The 12,862-nt window shown below is 35.8% G+C and overlaps 1 protein-coding gene across 2 annotated transcripts in view; it reads left to right on the forward strand.

Annotated features, from left to right (window-relative positions):
- The window catches only part of LOC6045669 (protein O-mannosyl-transferase TMTC2), a 503,026-nt gene that overhangs the window by 254,105 nt on the left and 236,059 nt on the right, over positions 1–12,862 (forward strand). The window lies entirely within an intron of this gene.

A 12,862-nucleotide genomic window follows, 5' to 3' on the forward strand; every position in this document is an offset into this window, starting at 1 on the left:
GGCAAAAAGCTCTTGCTCGTTTGAATGCCGCCCTCGAGCGCTGTTTGGGAAATAAAGATAAGAGATGTTTACATGAGCGCCACCACCACCAACCGTCAATGAATGGGAGCTTTTTCATGCAGCCTGAGTTGCTTCGACGGAAAGTGGCTTGAAAAGGGCTGGTGAGATGACTGCAGAGTAAAAGGGTGACCAAATAAACAGGTTTGTAGTTTGTAAATTTTACTTTTGACCTTTTCCGATTTGTCCTTAAAAATTTTGCGGAATATCTTTCAATTCTTCATAGGTCACTCCTTTTTTCCTTCGGATGTGCCGTCATAAACTTGACTTTAATGCGTCCCTTATGACTGTCAGAGGCCGATTTCAGCCTGCTTCTTCCTGGTTTGATATCAAAAGCCCAAATCAGTAACAGAAGCATTGGAAGAAGCACACACGAACACACGTCGTGAGGACAACTTTCTGCATGAGCGGAGATAAATCAAAACGATTCCGGGGTCGAGATAACAGAACGAGATAGAGAGAGAGAGAGCGACTGACAGATTCATACATTCAACAGGACGCCGAAGGACATTCTTCACATGTGGTGGTTTGCTAGAAGGGGGAGAGGATGTTTTTGGGATCCCCCCCAGGGACGTCATATCAAAGGAGAAATGTGTCTCATTAAACAACTGTCACGCTGTCACAAATTTTGATTAATCTCCCTAACCGGGGCAGATTTTGTGCTCCTCCCCGGAAGACGGAAGGAATTTTTGACGGGGTTCCCTCAAGGGACCCAATTTGGGCCCGGACTAGGCGCTAACGAGCAAATTGACAGCCAATAATGGTGAGGAAATATTAAAGCTGAACATTAAAAAATATCTCCAAATTTGAAATAAATGTAACTTGTGTGTGACGAAATAACGGTGCCGTTAAACCACCATAAAAATGAATAAAACTAAATGTTTAATAAACCATTTCCTATCCCATAAAGACAAATTAATTATTTGATGTTTATAACAATAACACTACAAAAAATAGCTACTGAAGACTGACCAGACTAGCCCCACCGAGAGGCACACGTGACGGCTAGTGACACCATAATCTTTACGAGCCCATTATTATACGGCCCTGCTGCTGCTGCTGGCTGGGTCAAACCGCCGTTTTGGGGCCACTATCAGGCACCGCCATAGCTGGCCACTACTTGCGGGCGATGCGGGGTGGTTGGTGGCTTTTGGAGAGCCCAACAACATGCATGCTAGAAGTTTACGAACGGTGATGGCTGAAGCCCCTTGTTGGAACGGACAAGGAAGTAGAAGCTTTCAGGGAAAAGTGATGGCTATTGGTGGGAAAGAGCTTTGGTTTTCGTTGAATCAGGTTGTTAGGATTATTAAATTCGGTGTCATTTATTTAAAATTTGTATCTTTTTTTTTGTTCTCCTATACACAGCAAAAAATCCGATGGTAAAATCGCATGCAAAAGCATGCACATCACCTTCAAAACAAACACTTAATATTACACACTTCATGTACAATTTTTGCAAACACAAAAAAAAGTTGCAACCAACGGAATTCAAAACCAGCACCAACAGTAAGGACTGGCGCCTTAGCCCACTCGGCCATCAGACCGATGAAAAGCTGTAAGGGAGCAGTTCTCTAGGATTTCGGTCATTCGATTTTTTTTTGTATTTTTTAATCCGACTGAAACTTTTTTGGTGCCTTCGGTATGCCCAAAGAAGCCATTTTGCATCATTAGTTTGTCCATATAATTTTCCATACAAATTCGGCAGCTGTCCATACAAAAATGATGTATGAAAATTCAAAAATCTGTATCTTTTGAAGGAATTTTTGATCGATTTGGTGTCTTCGGCAAAGTTGTAGGTATGGATACGGACTACACTTGAAAAAAATAATACACGGTAAAAAAAAATTGGTGATTTTTTTATTTAACTTTATCACTAAAACTTGATTTACAAAAAACACTATTTTTAATTTTTTTATTTTTGATATGTTTTAGAAGGCATAAAATGCCAACTTTTCAGAAATTTCAGGTTGTGCAAAAATCACTGACCGAGTTATGAATTTTTAATCAATACTGATTTTTCAAAAATCGAAATCATCGTAAAAATTTTCAACTTCATTTTTCGATGTAAAATCAAATTGCAATCAAAAGTACTTTACTGAAATTTTGATAAAGTGCACCGTTTTCAAGTTATAGCCATATTTAAGTGACTTTTTGAAAATAGTCGCAGTTTTCATTTTTAAATTAGTGCACATGTTTGCCCAGTTTTGAAAAAATATTTTTGAAAAGCTGAGAAAATTCTCTATATTTTGCTTATTTGGACTTTGTTGATACGACCTTTAGTTGCTGAGATATTGCAATGCAAAGGTTTAAAAACAGGAAAATTGATGTTTTCTAAGTTTCACCCAAACAACCCACCATTTTCTATCGTCAATATCTCAGCAACTAATGGTCCGATTTTCAATGTTAATATATGAAACATTTGTGAAATTTTCCGATCTCTTCGAAAAAAATTTTTGGAATTTTCAAATCAAGACTAACATTTCACAAAGGCCAAACATTCAATATTACGCCCTTTTAAAATGTTTGTCTTGATTTGAAAATTCCAAAAATAAAAGATCGGAAAATTTCACAATTGTTTCATATATTAACATTGAAAATCGGACCATTAGTTGCTGAGATATTGACGATAGAAAATGGTGGGTTGTTTGGGTGAAACTTAGAAAACATCAATTTTCCTGTTTTTAAACCTTTGCATTGCAATATCTCAGCAACTAAAGGTCATATCAACATAGTCCGAATAAGCAAAATATAGAGAATTTTCTCAGCTTTTCAAAAATATATTTTTCAAAACTGGGCAAACATGTGCACTAATTTTAAAAAATAAAAAACTGCGACTATTTTCAAAAAAGTCACTTAAATATGGCTATAACTTGAAAACGGTGCACTTTATCAAAATTTCACTAAAGTACTTTTTGATTGCAAATTTGATTTTACATCGAAAAATGAAGTTGAAAAATTTTTACGTCCAAAATTTCGATTTTTTGAAAAAATCAGTATTGAATAAAAAATTCATAACTCGGTCAGTGATTTTTTGCACAACCTGGAAATTTCTGAAAAGTTGGCATTTTATGTCTTCTAAAACATATCAAAAAATAAAAAAAATTAAAAATAGTATTTTTTTGTAAATCAAGTTTTAGTGATAAAAAGTTAAATAAAAAAATCACCAAATTTTTTTTCACCGTGTATTATTTTTTCCAGTGTAGTCCGTATCCATACCTACAACTTTGCCGAAGACACCAAATCGATCAAAAAATTCCTTCAAAAGATACAGATTTTTGAATTTTCATACATCATTTTTGTATGGACAGCTGCCGAATTTGTATGGAAAATTATATGGACAAACTAATGATGCAAAATGGCTTCTTTGGGCATACCGAAGGCACCAAAAAAGTTTCAGCAGGATTAAAAAATACAAAAATTAAAATTGAAGAAAAAAGACCGATTTCGTAGAGAATTGCTCAAGGATAAACGCATATATGAGCTTGACATTTCGGTTAAGTAGGTTTTCCATACTGATGGGCTACATATTTCAGGGTGTAATATTACACAGAATTTCATAAAATAATGCAAAGTTTATTTTACACCCAGGCCTTTTACACGCAGCTGTATAACTACTTTTTTAGCTGTGTACATAACAATCTTCATAACCAAAATTGACATTAAATATTTTCTTTTCTTTTTACATAAAAAATAAAATTTTACAAAAAAAAACTTGATGGTTTATTTAAAAAAACAGTTTATTTAATAGAAATGCATTGAAATAATAATCCAAAACAACTGTGTCGAAACTGCTCAATTTATACTGAAAATTATAGAAAATTGAGGGGGAGATCAAGGCATGCTATTGGGAGGGACTGAAAAAAATATTGATAGATAAAGCATAATTGATATCGAGAAGATCGACAGCCAGATAGTCGACTGTGTTTTTATTACAATGTACTGAAGAAAAAACTATTTTAAGTATTTTTCCAACAGAACTAGACTCATACTCATTGTCTGCCTGTGTGGATCAATCGGACCACGCACTGGACTCACAATCCAGAGGTCGCCAGTTCGAATCCCGGGGCGGACGCAAAAAATTCTAAGTGTAAATATAGGTATTCGGTGCCCTCTCCCCGTGCCCATACCTTCACACTTAGGAGACCCGGGAGGCGGAGTCTTGTCGCAAAAAGAACGATACACGCCTGTGGATCCGTTGACGAAACCGCAAGGTTTAAAAGGGCCACATTATAAGGTGTTACGTCGATTCCGTCCGTTACTAGACTCATACAGCAATTCCCCACGAAAACAGCATGATTCGAAGAAAAAGGCTCAAAAGTTTTCTGGGTCGGAATAATTAGAACCGTTAAGATCGTATCTCAGAGTACCGTAAACAAAACTTCACCGTTTTTTGATATGTTATGTGAAATTTTCCGAGGAATCCGATAAAAATATTTTCAGACATAGGCTCTTTGGTCCCGAGACCTTCAAAATAGCATTTTAAGTTTTCTTACGACCTTTTCAAATGTTAAGCTAGATTTTTGAAACTTCTTAATATTTTTCTCAAATAGCCAAACTAATCTCCTTTCTTTTGCGTCTAAGACAACTAAAATCGGATAAAATGGCGCGGAGATATGATTTTTGCGAAAATCGACGAAAATTTGCCATTTTTCGGACCACCCTAACATGGCGTAGGTCACCCTAATGACCAATTACGGGTCTTATTATTTCGGCCAAGGAAAACCCAGAAAATTTTTGAGCTCGATCGGAGAACTTTTTCTTCGAATCATGCTGCTTTCGTGGGGAATTGCTGCATATTCATATTATAAACAAAATAAGATATGTTGAGTAAATGTTTCATTGTAATTTTCGATATCAATTACTTTATTCCAAAAATGAAATGAATACGATTTTAGCAAATTGTATGCTGATTAGGAATTCAAATTTGAATGTGTTATTTTAATTTCAAGTATGATTCATATAAATAATACACAGAAAAAATGGTTTTATTACACCTGGGAAGGGGTACAACTTTTGTGTCAGAAAAAATGTGTAATTTTACCTCTGAAAATGTAAAATTGCACCACTTTTCTGTTGTAAAGTCGCTTCTCAGTCTCAATTGAGGTGAAATTACATCATAAAAGAGGTAATATTCAAGCTTCCAAAATTACACCTTCCAAATTTACACAATTTTTTACTGTGTACGTGATTTGATGTGATTTTTTAAAGAAAAATAATGATAAACAAATGTTGTAGCTTAGAAATGTTTTGAAAGAATATTAAATGCGAGCAAACTTAAAGCATTTGTATCAAAATAAGTGAAGCATTTTTTTTAAGCTTACTACATTACTATAAAGAAAAATGCTGAGTTATTCTTGAGAATTTCAAAAAATTAGTTTTTATTTTGTTGATTTAGATTGAACATTGTCCAATACATTCCCTGTGTGAATATTCAAAAATCTCTTCATTGAAAAGAAATCTTCTGATTGAATTGGTGTCTTCGGCAAAGTTGTAGGTCAATTTGGGCTCTTCTTACTTTTTATTTTTTTAATGAACGTTTTATCATAAAAAATATTTAAAAGGACATTTTTTCGCTTGAGTTTTTTTTTAAATAGTGCGAAATCTGGACTTGGTTTTTTGATAAAAATGTTTTTTTTTATAATTTAAAAAAAAAACAAAAAATCACTCACTATCGACATTTTTAATTTTTTTTTGCCATTCTCAAACGACGAAACGGCCTACTTTTCTCTTCCAGAATTAACAGAATCAAAATAGTCGTTTATGCATCAAGTTGCAAAAAGCAGATTTTTTCAGCACGAGTCGTACATACATCCAACGAAGTTTTCCGAGTTGGATAAATACGACGAGTGGTGAAAAAATCATATTTGGCAACGATTTGCTTACACCTTTTTTGCAATTCCGAAAAACGCTTCTAGAATGGAATTTTATGTCAAACATTCATGTGTGTAGTAGATTCACTGTTTAAAACAAAAAAAAAGAAAAATGTTACTTTTCGATACTAGTATTGAAAAGTTCACCTTTTCAGCAGCCATTAGAGTGCTGAAACGTAGAACTTTTCAGCACTGGTATTGAAAGGTATTAATTTTCCATTCTGTTATTTCTGGTAGCGGAAAGAAGGCCGTTTCGTTTCTCCAGAAGGACAGAAAAAGTTGACAGTTTCACAGCGGAATTGTAAAAAGTAATATTTTTCAATAACTTGATTTTCTCAGCACTCGTCGAATTTTTCCAACTTGCTGAACCTTGTTGGATTAAGGTATGAATGTGTTGAACTAATCATCTTTTTTCAACTTGTTACATAAACCACTATTCAAAATTTAGTATCACCATATTTTCCAAAATCGTAATTTTTCCATAAATTCTTGAATCCGGTTCCACAACACAACTAAAGAAGCATTTTTCGGTCGCTTGAAGTAAATAAAATATAGAATATGAAAAAAAAAATACGCGTATCAGATATTTAACTTTAAGTGGCCAACTCTTCTTCCCTTTATCCAAAGTCAACCCTGCTGACGGTATACAACATATGAAGAACTCAGGAGAAAAACAAAATTAAACTCGTCATTTTAGTTATTATGATTTGTATGCTCCAGTCAGACCAAGATAAGAACCAAACCACGTCTTGAACCTTTCAAAGACTCCGAATGTCCTTCTAAATTACGGAATGCAGCATTACTGTGGCCCAAATGTGGCATCACGATAATGGGAGGCAAGAAAGCAACCAAAAAAAAAAAGAGCTCAAGTTGTAATTACGCCAACCAAACTGTCGGCGAGGGCCTCCAATAATAATGATTGGCTTGGCACACACATAGGTTTGATGGCCTCGTGGTGTGCCATAATGGAGCTTGGAGGGTAATAATTTTCGATGATTTTTAATGGCGAACTAACTTGTAGTGCTGTGTTGGGGAAGTTTTTTTTTGCTTCCCGGAAAACTGCCAATAAAAATGTGTCGCTTTATTTCACTCGGGGTGGCAATAACCCTCTTGAACCCTGAAGCCACCCACCTCAAACTGCTGACATATACTACCAATTCCAACAGCTTACCTTAATCTGCTCTAATGCTCCAAACCGATGTACACATATACTGCACTCTCTGGGGAAAGTGCACACTTGCACTACAACACACCGCTACTGGCGATGCTCCGTTTGCATTCAATAGATTCCATTATGTATAGTGGTACTAAAGTGTCTCGGAGTAAAGAAGGGTGGGCACGATTCGAATTAGATGTTTCTGAAACTTCCTAAAACTTCTTTCATATTTCTGGCCGGCAGTGAAATAATGTAAAAATATAGTTAGTTTGTTTGCTTTTGAATTAATTTTTTGACTTTTTTTCCATAATCCACCTTCCAATACCTTAAACTCTCACACATAACGATGCTCCTGCTAGTGTATAATCCGAACGACATACACCAGCCAGTGTACCCAATACATGGCGGGGTGGGGAAGGTAGTGTTGTGTACTACCAACCTCACCACCATACCCTCTCCATCGTGGGGACATACACACAATAGTGGGTGGATTTCCCCCCCTAAAGCTGATCTCGTTGCTTGGTTGCTCGTTCGCATTTTCGCTTTTCTCCCGCTTTTCCGGATTATAATATTGAAAATACATTGACTGGAAAAATATGATTGCGAAAGTACTTTTTATTGTGTTTGCTCATTTTCATACTCTCTACACACGCACACACACAGAGACTTGCTCACTTTTTTTTTTGCTCTCTGTCTGTATTGGTGTTTGGAGTATTGGAGCAGACGAACGCGCTTCGTACACATTTTAGTAAAGGCCGGAAGCTTCGACTTATTCGTTTCGATGTTCATCTTTTTCGCACCCAGCTTTAGCGGATAAGAGTGTGCTGGCAGCACTGCCCTTGAATTACTATCTAGTTTTTATGAATTATCAAATGTTCTTTGCACATCAACTAAAAGTTTTGAAATTTCGAACAAAAAAATATTCGAAAATAATCTTCACCAAAAATCTCAACTCTCCCCTAATCCACCATTTCCAAAGCTCATCCTCCTGGGGCGGGAGAGTGAAAATAAAAGTTCTTTACAGCGGATTAAGCTTCAGCTTCCAGCTAGAGAGGGTGTTCAGCTGAGACCGGATCAGACCAGTACCGGCAGATTCTTTCCCGGTCCGGTTGTCCGTCTGCCCACCCCACTCGCGGCGCAAATTGCAGGCATCGAAGCGTGAGAAATCGAGCGCTTCAAGGAGGATTAGGAGAACCGTGAGCTACCGTGCCCCAGGACACTGCTGGTACTCCCCAGTTAAGTTGAGAGCGATTTGTGGCGTACTCCGGAAAAGCACCATCTCAGAGAAATCTCAGAGCAATCGGAAGCGAGGGAGCAATTGAGGTTGTCAGTACAAATGCTCTTGTAGAGCTTTTAAGCTATTATTAAAGAATTGAAAGAGCCAATGTTCAACCAAGTTGAACATCTGAAAGCCATCCACAAATAACATGGATGCTTTTTTTTATTCTAGACCACCCCTTCTGTAATGTTAAAAATAGTTCAAACAACATAAAACAAGGACCAGTATCCTTCGCCCACCTTAAAATTTGTCTACAAGGTTTGTGAATGGCCCCTAGTCTAAGTATAAGTTTATATTGTGACAAAAATTATATAACCCTCTACTGCCCAATTTTTTTCGAACATTTTTATTTTTCCCGTGTTCAGGAGGTCATTTTGAGCAACGTTTGTTCTACGAAAAACTTTACTTCTCTTGTTTTATGTCTTTCTTGTTTTAATTTTGATATTTTAAAAAATACTGCATACATCTTTTTACTTAAAATATAGGAAATGTTAGTTAAAAACACAGCTAAAGTTGACCCCCAAAAAGGACATTTTTAAAAACATTGGCATAGTCACAAAAAACAAGTCAAACTTCTAATTTTAAAATTTTCTAAAATTGTAAAGGTTTTTATTTCCAATGCTTTTTAAAGATCAAAAATTATTTGGAAAATGGATTTTTGGCGATTTTTTAAATCGAAGCCCGTCTACAGGTTAGGTTGTATAGGGTTAAAATAACCTTCTAAATACTAGATAAAAATATTACTATTACCAAAAATAAATATAATTTTAATTTCATACCAGACAGGGTCTAAAATTAAAAAAAAGGGCAAGCTTAGTCTTGAAGAAAGGAAAAACAGTTTAATAATACTTTCAGTAAAAGATTACGGTTATTCTGCCTTGAAAAGTTCCAATCTTTAGAATTCATTTCTTTTTTGCGAAATGAATTTTTCCATTTTGACATAGCAGAAAAAAAAATAATATGAATTATAAATTTAAAAAATGTTATGTTGCATCATTCGGAAACATTTAAGCCAATTCAGCTTTTTTATCGCAAATACCGCAAAAAATTGTAATAATATTTGTATATTTAAATTTGAATGCATTTTTTAACATCGATTCTTCAGCTACCAAAAAATCTTTTTTGTATAGAATTGAATTTGGTTATCGAAAAGTACTTTCTTGATTTTTTGATAAAAAGTACCGTTTCGGAGTTTAAGCCATTTTCATTTCAGTAAAATTTCATTTTTTTCATTTTTTTTCAAAAAAGAAATCCTTGTTTTTCTCTGAAAACCATATATTTTAAAAATTGAGCAAATTATCTACAATTGTTTTCAACATTGTATTGTTTGAGAAATCTATGTCTTGTGTAATTTGTCCCTTCGAATGTCAATTTTTTTAAATCTTGTCAAAATGGTCAAGTAATTTGACTTTAGCCCTTTCGAAATGTATGTCATGGTTTAAATAACATAAAAAAATGAATCATCCTAATTCTTTCAGCCTAATGAGTACAGAACTAGAAAGTGTAAAGAAAAATTTGGATTATTTTTTTTCTGAGGGGTCAGAAATTTTCATACTAGTTTCACTTTTGAATACCGTAAGCCGGGGTGACTTTGATAGGATTTTAATTTGTTTGTGGAATATTGTAAGGTACATGTAAGGTTTTTCTCAAGATTATTATTCTTAACACTGGAACGCCCAACGCATGTCCAACTTACACGGACGCCCAAGCCTCCCAAAAAAGGTGGAACGGTAACTTCAACTCGCTGGTTCTCGGGTCTAACTCAACCAATCGGTACGATTCTTGTTTCCAGTGATTTGTAAGAATGTCTAGATGATCCTAAAATTTTTGCAGAACTTGATTTGAACCAATCTGTAATTTCTGCGACCGAAAAAATCGTTCCACCTTTTTTTAAAACTACTGCCTCCGCGGAATTTTTGGCGAATTTTTTTTACACGCGGAAAAAAAGTTGGAACGATGTTTTTGATCGCAAAAATTACAGATTTGATCAAATTAAGTTCTGCAAAATTTAAGAATCATCAAGACATCCTAACAAATCACTGGAAAGAAGAATCATCTTGATTGGTTGAGTTATGCCCGAGAACCATCGAGTTGAATTTACCGTTCCAACTTTTTTGGAGCCTTGGGCGTTGGAATGTTAATACATGTACTGGGGTAGGCCACATAAAGTCCACGCAATATTTTCAAAAAAAAAAAGTTTTGACAATAAAGTTTAGAAAAAAAGTTACGTTAAAAATTCTTTGTTTGAATTCAGAGGTGACCATGATAGTCATAGTTTTTCTTGCTAAAATCATATTTTTGCAATTCCGCAGTGAAACTGTCAACTTTTCCTGACCTTCGGGAGAAACGAAACGGCCTACTTTTCCCTACCAAAAAACAATGCTGAAAAGTAGTACTTTTCAGCACTGTTTCCGGTGCTGAAAAGTTGAACTTTTCAGCATTGTTTTGAGTGCTGAAAAGTGTTACTTTTCAGCACTTTTTTGAATTTATGTTTTTTTTGTGTTTTCACGGTTTTTCAATTAAGATACTAGTTTTTCTGTCTTAATTTTTAAATGAACATAACTCAAAAAATTGTTTTTGTGTATTATTTTTATTCGGTAAGATTACTTAGTTTGGTAGAAATTAATAGTGCAGTTCGTCACATTATTGAACTGAACTGGATTGTGGGCGGAAGACGAAGAAGGCATGGGAAAGCTGATGGTAGAAGGCGTATCAGAGAGTGTAGAATTAACCGTAATTGATTCTGCTTGACGCTCTGGTACATTCTTGCTGGATGTCGCGATATGCACTTCTGAGGGTTCAGAAACTTCGGAAGCTTCGCCAAGAATCTTGGTGGCAATCGATTTCTTTTGTTGCAAAGAATTTTCAACATAACCTTCAGCGACTGACGATGACTTCCAACCACCGTGTCTCTTCAGAACGGAAATATCGACTCCTGAATCGGCCAGCAGTGAGGCAGAAGACCGCCGGAAACAGTGTTCAGTGTACAGCTCCGGTGACGGAAGCTTCAGATGCTCGGCGATGATTCTCGGCAGTTTTGCAATAGTGTTGATCCCCATGGCCTGTTTTGTACACTTTCCAAAGCGGTACGAAACAAAAAATCTGGAGTGACCTGTACCGGCAGGACGTTTTTCAGCATACAACCGGAAGAGTTTCAACATGTCCACACCAGGGGCTTCACCTTTCGTAACGATGAACTGCCGCATAATTTTCGTCTTTGTGTTAGGGATGGTGATCTTGATGCTGTCCTTCAGGTCTTCAATATCGTCCAGAGAGAGTTTCATGATTTCTTCCCGCCGACAAGCACCGTACACTCCAATGATGAGCGCAACCTGTGAATTCAAAAAACACTAAGTTAACCCATTTGTTTTTGTTTTTACTTTCATTAAATTTACCTTTGTAGCCAAATGAACGGAGTCTTCGGCTTCCTTCAAGAACTTGAAAATTTGTTCCTTAGTGAGGATTTTTGACTTTTTCGGGCGATAACCATCCGACTTCCGTTTCAGGAACGATTTCAAGTTCATGAAACCGGAAATGTCAATGCCTATTTTCACGTTGATCATAGTTCTCAGCATGGAGTATAGGCTCCACTTCGTCGGCGGGCTCTTGTCCTTCAGCTCTTGAGAAAAATAGGCCAGCAAGCACTTTTCGTCCGTGGCTTGAACCCGATTCTTGGCCTGCCAAGCTTGAAATTTTTTGTATGCTGCTTCATACAGCGCCTTCGATTTCTCGGGAAGAAGGCCATTTATAGCTGCTTCGGCCGCCGCCTCAATATCCATCGGACAGTCAGAATCCGTTTCGGACTCGCTCATCTCTTCAGATTTCGGGAAAAAAAAATGGTCTTCACTTGAAGGTGGTTGGAAAAACTATGACAGAACAAACTGTTTTAGAATTTAATAGGCTACTGAGTCGGAAAAAATAAGATGGCCATACTCTTGGACGCCAACACATTCTTTTATTCCTCTTTGAAAAACTCTTCAAACGATTATTTTTCGGATCTGCAAAAAACGTTGTATGGAACTCGGTGCAAAACTCGATTTTTTCAGCACTCATCGTATTTATCCAACTCGGCAGAGCCTCGTTGGATAAATGTACGACTCGTGCTGAAAGAATCTTCTTTTTGCACCTTATTGCATAAACTACTATTAAGATGTTCAATCTTTATTTGTACGTTAAATATAACATCGCTAAAGTAGCTGATATAGTTTTAAAGAAAAATATCAATGTCTATATATAATAAACTTCAATTATAAGCTTTATAACAAAATACATATAAATGTCAGGCAAAATTGTTAAAATAGTCAGAGTTTTGCATGAAATTTGTTAAAACTAGTTTTTTTTATATAAAATTATCTATTTATCAGATCCGTATTTTTTTGTTTGGCCATTAGAGTGACCTACGCCATGTTAGGGTGGTCGAAAAATTGCCATTTTCGTTGCCATTTTCGTCGATTTTCGCAAAAACCACTTTTTTCGAAAAATCATAACTCCTCGCCATTT

Source organism: Culex quinquefasciatus, chromosome 2 (genome assembly GCF_015732765.1).
Source record: "Culex quinquefasciatus strain JHB chromosome 2, VPISU_Cqui_1.0_pri_paternal, whole genome shotgun sequence".
In the NCBI taxonomy this organism is placed as follows: Eukaryota; Metazoa; Arthropoda; class Insecta; order Diptera; family Culicidae; genus Culex; species Culex quinquefasciatus.